We start from the raw sequence: 12,331 nt of genomic DNA, 5'->3' as shown, positions 1-12,331 counted from the left end.
AAGAAGTATGCGGAATTGAAGAAGAATAATTTGTATAGCCAGATGCCAGGATGTATTTTCTCAAGGGAGGAAAAGAAATATTTTATTGTCCCCTTACGGAGTCTGTGCCCATCCAAAACATACCTTAACTGGTAAACTACCAATGATAATAGTACGTGTAATAAGTGAAAAAGAATATATGAGAACAATATATTATGTGAAAAAAAATGTTGTATTAACTGCTCAATTCCCTATATTAGCTACATATTTACAGCAGCTTATAGTGTCGCCAGTGGCGAATGACGACGGTGAAAAGAGACATTGTAACCGATGTAACAAAAAAGTTATAACTACGACGGTGTAGTTGGTGGGTTGGTGAGTACTTAGGATACAAATGCTGGACAATTAGTACTAGGCATACCATGCGTCAGGTAGGACGGGTAACTATGAATTCACTTCCCGACTTTCGTCAATAGATTACGCAAATGACGACCCCAAGTTTCACCGCACTCCTCCACCCGCTATGATCCTACCCAGAACCCTCAGTAATCAGAGAATGTTCACGCAAAGAGCTAGGAATCTGACCTTAACCTTTGGCATTTAGGGAGACTATAGAATTCGATCACTTTGAAAGGGCTAACCACAGCGTAATTAAACAACTTCCACCCTAAACCCTAATTCGAATTTCTCCGAAATTTAGGAACTTCATATAGCTTAGGGGATATGAACATAGTCTCTTAAACGGAACGGTCAGTGGTGTTTTACCTCTCGTCAAATCTTGGGTAATTTTTTCTTGTTTTACTAAAAAAATAAATTTTTTTTTAAATGTTTTAAATAATACCAATTTCTTTCTAATCAACCATGAGTGCACGGATTTTAAGACGAATGTCTTAGATTCAAATATCGAAGGAACAATATCTCTCAAATTCAAAAAGACTAAAGAGATGATTGAATGGCATTTTGAGGGAATGGGATACTGGCGAAAATGATAGGGGGATGAGAACATTTTAGATTAATGGATGAAGTCAAGACTGTAGAGTAGGCCATGAAGAACTGAGGAAGGAAATAATAATTGACTCCACATTCTTTGTGGAAAAGTTGTTAGGGACTGTCAAAATGACCTCATCTACCCAATTGGCAGGATGTTCTAAGAGAATAACATCAGCAGCTAGTACAGGATGCGGCAAAATATCTTCCCTTTCTCAAATGCAAAACGCTACTAAAAAAGGAAGTTATGTTGCCACACCCTGTATTTATTAAGGCGCAAATTAAATTTTATTAAAAACCAAAACAATCAACACAAGACTAAGCGAGGGTAAAGCTCATCTAGTGCTCAGCCCAATGATCGAGAAATTCACACATTAGGGTTTCTTTCCCTCTTCCGCGTATGGTTTCCTCGAAAGATCTGGTACCCGAAGAATCACACGGCTTGGGTGAGTATGTTCAATGGCGTCATGAGGAACCAAACCCGGGCCCGGGTCCGATCTGTAGCCCATCGCTCTACCCACTGGATTTACACATCACCCAACAAGTTTTGAGCTGTACTTATAAAAAGACAGAGATTCAAGAAAAAGCATACTATTTAAACGATTTCTTCGTATATAACCTTGTTTTTGTATTCATCGTGAATTTAGCTCGGAGAAAAATGCGTGCCTATTTTACGAGTATTCCGTCAAGTTAGAATAAGGGTAAGAATCTCTCAAGGAGGAGATAATATTATTTGAATGAGATGTACGAAGAAGGGTTACTTTTATTTCATTCGTTTGGTCCAAGCTGATGATATTTTTTCGTATTTAGTAATTACAACTCATAAGTCCTCATGGAGTGCAGCCTAATGAAAGAATTCGCTTGGTGCATTGCTTCGGAGGAAAAATAACTACCGTAGCATAGCTTCATTAACGTTGTTTAATTTTATCCTTGTTTCCCGAAATTTTCTCGCCCGGCTTTCTTCTTCGTTTGCTTACCTTCATGGAGTCCCCAGCTTGCTCAAGTCACTATCTTCGCTTAGTTTCTTTACACCTAGGTGAGCTTTTATTTAGAAGCTAAGCTTCCTCGCGATATTTCCGCCTCGTTCACCGACCTCCCCTCGGAATTCCCAACCTAGGCTCATCCACCGCCGTAATTTCAGCCACTGCCCGCACCCGCGTAGCCGTGCGAGAGGGCTAAGGAATGTATTTTTCCGAACAGCCGATCCCTCCCAATCCACACACTTCATCGCTCCAATTCCTGAGACTAACACACACACACAAGCCTTTTTTTACACCATTATTTTTTCCTCCAATTTCATTTTCCCCTCCAAATACTCTCCCTCTCGCAACGAATTCTTCGCCCCACCCCCCATTCACCCTCGCCCGATGTTGTTCCAAAGGCCCTGATTCCACTCCAGCACCCCACGGACCCTCCAGCGGCGTTTTAGTGATTCCAGGGAGTAACTCGGTCCCTTTTGGCGAGGGGAGGGGGGGGGGGTGAGAAAAAGGTCGTCGCCTATTGGTTGTGCCTCCTGAGCCGAAACGAGTCGGTCAGACAACAAAGGGCACTCGCCCTTCCAGTCCACCCACCCAATCTACTCCCCCCCACCACCACCCCCCCATCCTTAAAGACTCTCGAGGCTTTCTTTATATATATATATATATATATATATGTATATATATATATATATATATATATATATATATATATATATATATATATATATATATACATATATACATACACACACGCATACCTTTTAAGCCCTTGCCTTCCACAACCCGCCCACGGACCCTTAACCAATCTACCGAACCCGCAGCTCTCCTAGAATTGGGGCGTGGGGGGCGGGGGTAGAGAAGATGGGGGTCTGAGGGGGAGGGGATGCCTACCTTCCGTGTGTTTCGTGGGGCGGGGACCCTTCGGGGCCTGGGATCGGAAGGTGGAGGGAGTGTGTCGGCCGTGCCGATGCAATCACGAAATAACAAGGGGTGCCCATTGGACGGAAGGATGCGCGGTGCCCTCAGGAGGAGAGCGTCAAAGGACGCAACTGTAGGGTTAAGGTTATGAATTGAGAATTAGATATCATACAATAATACCAGTCGACTGCACGGAGGTGGGATGCTGATGGACCGAACTGTACAATTCCATAAGACGTTCGTTTTCCTAGAAAAAAATAAATGCCTCAAAACACCTGTAAATTCCTCCTAATGATTACTCAAACTACGCACATGAGAAGTTATACTATATTCTATTCTTCTGCATCATTTCTATTTATTTTCAAGACCTTCTATCGGTAAAATACAGATTTCAATGAGCCAATGCAAAATAAAAGTTTCACGTAGGCAAAATAAAACGTTTTCCTCTTTAGCCAAACAAATTATCCGTTCAATCATCTATGCTGTCCATTTCATCTTTCAAATTCACTCTATTTTGTCGAGGTTCCGGCAATACATTACTTGTCAACATATCAATACATATACTTTTCAGAGAAAATTTTCCAAAATGTCTCAGTGAAAAGTGCCACACAAAACCTGTAAATGTTCCTTCCGTAATTGACGCTGCGCTGTTTACCCCATGCTGAACACTCCATTCTAAGTTGCTCTAATCATAAAAACATAAGGAAATTCCTTTACTGACTACAATGAAGTCCTGTTGCACTTAAATAGGACATCTTGTCGCTAAAATTTAAGGAAATAGAAAACTGTGGGTCATGGAAAAAAATCTAATTTATGTTTTGTCGCTGGGACAGCGCCAGACAATTAAAGTAAATTGAATGGCCTTGAAAAAATATACAACGCAAAATCTTGATTTCAAAACTATTCCCCCTTTGTAAAATGACGAGCTTATTATGACACATATAGAGATGTATCTTCATTATTCATCAAACTAAACGGTGGCAAATCGTTACTGACGTAAGTACTTTGTCACCATAGTAACTTAAATAATATCTACATTTTTCTCTCCCTCACTCATGTGGGTGGATAACAATGGACCAACTCTTCTCTGATAGCAAAATTTTGTGACTTCATCTAATGGAGGGACTGTTTGCAAACGCTTAGGAATGAACTCACCTAGTATGCCGATAGCTACTGATCTATGATAAATCTAGAGTGAGTTTTTCATTAACTCAATGCTGTTAATTTGATCTCGTACATTCGACACAACATAATACATTATAAGATATGACACTTTATGATAAAAGTAACTTTCAGAGAAAAATTGAATTTCAAGTGAGTTGAAAATACTTAATTAATTATACGCCAACTTAAAGAAACACAACGAAATCATAACTGAATGGCCTCGAAATTGTAGTCACAATGATTCTCAAGAAGCGTAAGCAGTAATCGGATATTTAGTGTCGTCGAACGACAACGCTACCAGCTAAATCACTACTTTAAAATTTATCAGGTTAACAAAGAACGCATTTCCACTCGGCGTGAATGTAAAACCGCGATTGGGCAAGCCAGCGAGAGCATTACACATCAGAAGGACCAGTTTTCTTGGGGCCCCAAATTGAAATCCAATCTATTTCTCAAGAAAAATAGTTCATTAAATATTACTTGATTTCCTCACATGGGCACCCCGCAACCTTTTTCATTGAATGTTCTTGAAATACCATAAGAAGGCTAGTTAACGTGTGAATTCCACGACGGTACGGTACGTTATATTTTAATAAATATCCAATTAAGTGAATTAATTCGCGAAATACCCCTTCATTTTCTGGCTCTTCAATCTTTCCCACGTCGTATTACACTGGTGGTCACATCGATCAAATTAATATGAAGGTTTTTCCTTAATATTTCAAAAATAATAAATTTCAACAATCTAATAACATCATTTCATAGAAAAACGCCCATTTCTACTGTTATATTATTACGCATATTACGTATTTCAATATATTTGGTCAACTAGGCATTAATAATGTTAATGGGGAAATAGTTTTTTTGTTTGAAATAGTAAGTTCGTCTTGTTGTATTTTTATATGTAAATGAAAATGTTATCAAAGGATTGAGTGGCTCGAGGTTTTCTTTCCAATCAATCATTTGGTAATATCAAATTAATTCAGGAACTGAGAGATGTAAGAGGTAAACTTTATTTTGGGAAAGTTAACTAAGGTATAGAAATTGCGAGGAAAAATATCCATACTTCGAAAGAAACCTATTTAGAATCAATAAAGATCCCAGAGAAAGTGTGGACTGCACTAAAACAAGTTTCTGAAATAACTGTACCTTACCGTTTAAAATAGAATTAAGTACGGAAAATTAAACTTCATTGAAACATAATATTTTATTTACTATCATTATTATTAAGAGCAGATAAAAATATCCTGGAATTAACCAGGAATGCAATTATTTTTTTACCGAGTAAGAAACCAAGCGTGCTGTAAAACTTCCAAACTGTTGACGTAATGGCTCGGGCCATAGAGATTGATGCCACTCAATTTGAAGTGTCGAGAGAAGGTAATGTAAAATGTGACGATAAATTTATATTAAATAATATATTTAGCCTGGATTCATTTTATTCAGGAGCAGATAAACCACTCCATTATTATGCATAACTGCTTAACTTACGAAAAATGTTCCTTAATTATTGATTTTCACATTTAAAAGTAGGTGAACCAATTGTTCTTTTAATGCTTGCAAATACGCAGCTTTAAAAATAATACTTTTGCTTTTCCCAACTCAGTCAAATTGCTGAATTCGAATTTCTTACGTGGCACCCAATTTTTTTAAACCATAACAGGAACTGTACGCGTTTATGTTTGAACGGTAGGGCATTCTAGTCGGTCAACAAAACTCATGAGATCTAATTTCAACATTCTTTATAGACTTCACAGCAGAACAGACTTTCTACGTGAGGGGTGATAAAACCTTAATTCTATGTGTTGCGGACGACTTTAATATGCTACGAGGATGATTTTTCATCCATCTCATCGGGAGAAGTACCTACTTATCATTTCTAGCTCAGAAGTTCTGATTTTTCTTCACTAAGTGTAAGGTTCGTGAAGTACAACCAGCTTATGGTTCATTTTTATGGCAGCAATAAAAATGTTGACTTGATAGGAGACAAAGGATATATATCCCTGGATAAAATTCCAGGGGTTTTATTGCCCAATTCAAAATTTACGCGACTTCAAACCAAAGCCGGTTTTATCAGCAGTATTACTTGTCCCTTCCCCTCCCTCCCTCTCCTCATTAAAACCGGGAGAATCTTACCCGTGTCCTCAATATACACCCATGCGGATGTGCGCCGTAGGTATATAAGTTCCTCCAAGTTACGCTTTACAGAGTTATGATGTGCTCCATTCATCCGGAAAGCGGTCTTTGAATAAGACTTAGGCCCCATTGACCACCTACACACGTGGAAACGAGCCGAGGAATGATATATAAAAAACGAAGAAACGTTTGAGACCAGACAAATTCCGTGGGTGAGGGATGACGGCTTCAGGAGGCGGTCGGACTTCTTAATAAAAAATTAAAAAAGGGCTTGCTCACATAAATCTTGAGGAGGACGGTCGACATCGTCGCCCGCAAGGTGCCCTTCCGGGGATGTCACGTGGTGTGCAGAGGGCAGCGGCGATGAAGGTCCCGTGCTTGACCTCCTCGGGGATTCGACGCAAAGATTTCCGGCCGGGTTACGAGATTCTGGCGGCGCTAATGGCCCTCGCCAACCCAGTTAACATAGACCAAAACTTCGAGACTTGGCCCTGCCAAAGGATTTCACTTGAATTATTTATCGGGGAGCGGGGTTCGGACGCCTAGTCTTGGCTTTTAGTGCGGTCACTTAATAGAGTGCACAACTTCGCCAAGGGGATTTCGGCAAATTTGAGTCTCCACCGCCAAAATTCGAACCTGCTATGATACAGGGAATATTTATCTGAGGAACCCGGAATCACTAAGGTCATATAATAGGAAGTTGGAAAATGTCTCAAGACTTTTAATGGAAAATGGTACTTAATCAGAGCTAGGTCAAAGAAATTGAAATGAGGAAGAACAATTCGATAAAGTGCATTTGTGAGACAATACGATGATGAAGTTTATGATCAATGAAAATTCATTGAAGAGAGTATTATGAGTTCACGGCGACATGAACGAAGAGGATGTATTAAAAAAAATCATGAAGAGTGGCTGCAAGTATGTACGAGGGTCATCCGGAAAGTAGTACCCGTTCGTGAAATAAAGACACAAAAGTAAATATTAACAAACATAAAAAATTTTATTTGAAAGAGGATACTTTAAACTACTTCTCAACATAATCTCCAAGCAAATTAAGGCATTTGTCATAACGTGTGACAAGTTTCTGTATTCCTGCTGCATAGTCCTTCGCCGCCAGCTCATTGAGATACGCGAGGGACCCATCTTGCACAAATTTTTGCATAATGCAGATGGTGTTTAACAATTTCATGAACAATTGTTCGAGAAACATTGGGAAAATGCTCACAGATGTCATCAATTGTGACGCGCCGATCGTTCCTCACGAATTCGTCAACTGAGCTCACCAGTTGGTCTGTAATGACAGACGGTCTCTCCGAACGCTCATCGTCGTGTGTGTTCCCCCTCCCCATGTTGAAGTTGCGACACCACCGCCGAACAGACGACTCGTCCATTACATTGTCTCCATACACCTCCTTTAATTGGCGATGAATATCACATGGGCGAACGTTTCTTGCATTGAGGAATTTAATCACTGCCCTCACTTCACAACTGGCGGCGTTCTCAATTTTTTTAAACATTGTAAACAATCACAGAAACAACACAGGCAATGCTAGCGTCACGCAACTTGGCTCAGAGAAGGCAGACAAGCCACCGAAGCTATCTGACCTCGTCCAGCGGCTACTCGCGTCGTCAGCACTTCATGCGGCACGAACGGGTACTACTTTCCGGATGACCCTCGTAGATAAGGAGACCGTTTAGTGTACTACGCTAATGGTAATTTATTCATTGGTAGTAGTTAGGTAGTATCAAAGCGTTACATGAAATTTTAGAACTCTATTTTCACAGGTTAATCTCAAATATTTGTTCGGATTCCAATCTTACCGAAAAACAGAATAAAGGAAATGCTCCGGAGTTCATTTACTGCAATGCGATCTTCCAAAGCTGGGCGTTTTTTTATTGCTCTTATGGGATGGAAGCTTGAATGTTGTCATAAAATCTGATAGATTTTTTTAATGTATCGAGTTAGGTTTTTCGTAACAGCCAAAGGAATGAGATAAAAATCTTGCACACATCTCACTATTCGAATTAAGAGTACTACGGGCACAAAGACTCAGAAATTGGTAAAATGAAATATGATTATGAACAAGGGAGATTAATGAGGAAGCCAAACAATGAGATTGTTATTGAAAATATTGAATTATTTTGCAATAAAAAGTTCATTTTGAAAAGGAAAACTGACGTGATTCTGCTATTATCATCGATAAATGTCAATTATGGATGGGTACGGCGAATACTTGGGTTATAATTTAGCTGGTTAATAAGTGATTCTCAGTAGACTAGTAAAAATAATTCTGAACTTACTCGAATCGACTAAAACTTTGTCGACCAAAATTTCAGCAGTAATAGATAAAAGTAATATATATTTTAAATCATTACAAAAATTACCATGCAAATACAAGAGAGGAAGTTTTTGAGGTGATTTCAAAAAAGACAAATGACAGAAAGAAGAAAATTTAAGGGATATTGGGATGCATTAAATGGGATATGCTGGGCACGTGAGGAAGTAATAAGTAATATAGTAAAATAATCAAAAGGAAGACATAACAAGTAAACTTTCTGAGCAGCATAAATGCTTGAAGTAAACTTGACAAACTGAAGAAGAAAATAGCCTAGGCCAATAAAGAGTATTACACTGGAGGAAGGTTACACGATGTTCGATTAGAAATTGTTGTTAGAGACAGTCAAAAACGAATTCCTAACTGAATGCTAATAATCGGCGAAGAGTCCACCAGTTTTTGTACGATTTTCAGGAGGAAAAAAAACGGCGGATTAAAACTAATACAAATTTGTGTGATCTTCTTGCTTCCTGATATTTTTAAATTCCGTATTTTTCCCGCAAAACCTCTGTACCTGTGAGGAGAGCTCAAAGATATCAAATTATTGAAGAGAAGCCGAAGAGTAAGGTAAGTGAAATATAATCCCTGTTCGTGAGGCAAAATTGTTAAATTTATTCCTTAACGAAACATGCCCCGGTGCTGTTTAGTTGCAGAGGATTCACCACAGGCCTGTTACCGACGCTCGCAAAAGAAAACTCTCCTCTCCTCCCCTCTCAGCGAAGTAGGTGTGCACTTCCGGGCGTGCGATGTTTCCGGCTACTCGCCCTTTGCAGGCTGCTCCGTGGAAGTAGAGTGGGTAGGGCATGGGAGAATGTGGAAGGGATGGGAAGGGACTGGTATGGAAGATAGGGGAAATGGAGGGGGGATCGGGAGAAAGGGGATGGGAGTTTGTGGAGGGAGGTAGGGCGCTTGTTAGCGAAATCGTTGTGGCGAAGCGCTCACGCGCCGAGTCCCCGAAAAGGGGAAAAATGAGGAATGGAATTGTACAGGCAGGGGTGGAAGTGGGCGAGAGTGTGGCGGACTGGGGATGAGAATGAACGAAAAAACTGAAGAAAAATATTTGCATTAAAAGAGAACGGTACTGGTGTCATTTTGCTCCAAATATAATTGCAGCACTACAAATTAAATTTTTCAGGCGATAACGTCTTTTTAATCATTCTGGAAAACTACCGGGGAAAAATATCGAAAAATACACATGATGAATAAGGAGATTTTTACCGAAACGATCGCAATTACACCTGAATATATAACTGAATAATAATCACATATTGATCCCATTAAAATTGCGTTGAGACTTCGTTGTTTTCAAACGGTGATTCGTTAAGGATTCTTATATAATATTGCAGTCTCATGACTTACACCCGAATGACCGACCTGGGATATGTCCCTTATGTATTTAAAATGCGATGTCCAACCCCATTAACCTTCTCATTGCTCCTGGCTTTATTCCTACAGCAACGAGAGAAACAAAGAGAGTTAGTGAAATTAAAATTAAATTTTTGCCTCCTACCTTATTTGCTTGAAATAACATGCGCCAAGCGATATTCTAATTCCAGTTGGAAGATAGGTATTTTGGCTTCCGTTTGGGATGTAGTTGGATCAAACCCAGGTTATACCTCTGAGTATTCTCAGCTTTATCTAACATTTTCTACTTTCAGGATATCAGCCGTTCCTGGAAACATGTATGTGGTCCAGGGAAAATAAATGTATCTCATTCGTTGGTCAAAATTTTCACACGCCTCTGGCTTCAATTATAAAACCGTTCCTCCATATTCGCTCCATATGAGTGCTTTCTACTTCCATTTTCTCCATCCAAAATTCATATTCCTTTCTTCATCCCACCTCACTTCATCTGCATTTTTCCTTATTGTGTAACCTTCGGTATTGCTTTGCCTCTCAGTATCTTCTGCATTAAATTTTCTTGTTCTACGAGGAAAACGAAAATTGCACTTTGCCATAGCATTTCTAATGTGATAAAACTGTGGAAAAGTCCAAATTTTGTTTTTCTCATAATGACGAACTTACACTACATCTCACCTGAATCTGTTGAATATATTCTCTTGCTTTCATCGAATTTGAGGTTGACACTTGTGGGTACAGAATTCCGTCAACACTTTAAGAATTAATTATTATAAAGAGGTTTTCATGCAATAAATATATATCAATAGCAGACTTGGTACGCTCCAAAAACTACTAAGAATATATGGATGAAGATGAAGGGGGCCATAAAAATGTTTCTGAAATCTACAAAAATGAGAAAATAATTAGAAATGAAGCTCTATGGGCGGCATTTTAAACAACCACATCAGTTTTTATATAACAATAGAATATTTGATGTTTTCAAGACCCTCTATAAAATATGTTTCAATCTGCGGAGTTTAGAGGTTATAAAGTTCACCGGTGAGTTCTGCATACGGTAGTAGGCTCATCGCTAGAAAAGAAATAGAAAAACTACGATGTTGAGCAACGTTCACTGCATTTCCATTAAACACTAGTGAACTCGAAGCGGAATGCTAACATCCGGAAACTGAGCAAAATTATCGATTCAATAGGATGGGAGCCGTGTTAACGCTCGCTAAAATTTGAACGCACGGAATGAATTGTACGATTCCACGGAATACGCCATATTTTTTCCAGTGGTGACTTTTTTCACAAAAAGTCAGTGATTGTGGACCAAGCAAGCAAATATCAGGGAATAAAAAATTTAACATTCAATTGTAAAAGTAAAAGAAACTTGACCCATGCTGGACGCGCATTCTTAATGCCCATGTAGAATGATAACTAGTTCTCGCTTAAACCATAAGAATCATTATACCAGGCTATATATATATATATATATATATATATATATATATATATATATATATATATGTATATATATATATATATATAATTTAAACGGAGAAGCAAGATAGCGCCAGCGAACAAACACATACAAATGCAACTCACACGTATTCTGAATTTTCGGCGGCCAAACCACCTTCCTCTGGGAAAAGAAGTCAGTTCAGTTTTAGTTCCTTCCTTCCCCATGAGAAGGTGGTTTGGCCACCAAAAATTCGGAATACGTGTGAGTTGCATTTTTACGTGTTTCTCTGTGTTTTTGTTCGCTAGAACTATCTCGCTTCTCCGTTTAAATTAATATTCACATTCGTGAGAGTTCCCTAGAAATATATATATATATATATATATATATATATATATATATATATATATATATATATATATATATATATATATATATATACATTCAAACACGAAATCCCGCCAAACGGCGAATAAATACTCATATATACAGAAACATATATAAGGAAAAGGGATAGGAACACGTATAAAGGACGAACACAATAGAGGTGGGGAAGGCGGAATCGAACGGATCACAAGAGTAAAAATATTTCCTCAACCGGGACTCGAACACCGGATCTTTCCACTTGCCGGGCGGATGCTCTTAACCACTTGAGCTATCGAGGATATGTAATTTACCCTGAGATCCGTGGGTCTTATATGTCGCCAAGCGCCCCGATTCTTTAGTCAAGAGATGGCGTCAGGGGGCTGTTTCACCCACCAAAGGAGAAATAGACAATACACAAGAGGAAAGGTAAGTGGTTAGAATTCATACAACATCATACAGGAAAGGAACAGTGCGTTTCGTGGCACGCATAGCCAGAAGAAAGAGATGAGCCACATTGGCCAAATACACATTCAAACACGAAATCCCGCCAAACGGCGAATAAATACTCATATATACAGAAACATATATAAGGAAAAGGGATAGGAACACGTATAAAGGACGAACACAATAGAGGTGGGGAAGGCGGAATCGAACGGATCACA

Source organism: Hetaerina americana, unplaced genomic scaffold (genome assembly GCF_022747635.1).
Source record: "Hetaerina americana unplaced genomic scaffold, ioHetAmer1.1.p SCAF_9, whole genome shotgun sequence".
In the NCBI taxonomy this organism is placed as follows: Eukaryota; Metazoa; Arthropoda; class Insecta; order Odonata; family Calopterygidae; genus Hetaerina; species Hetaerina americana.
Note: the sequence above shows the minus strand (reverse complement) of the source record.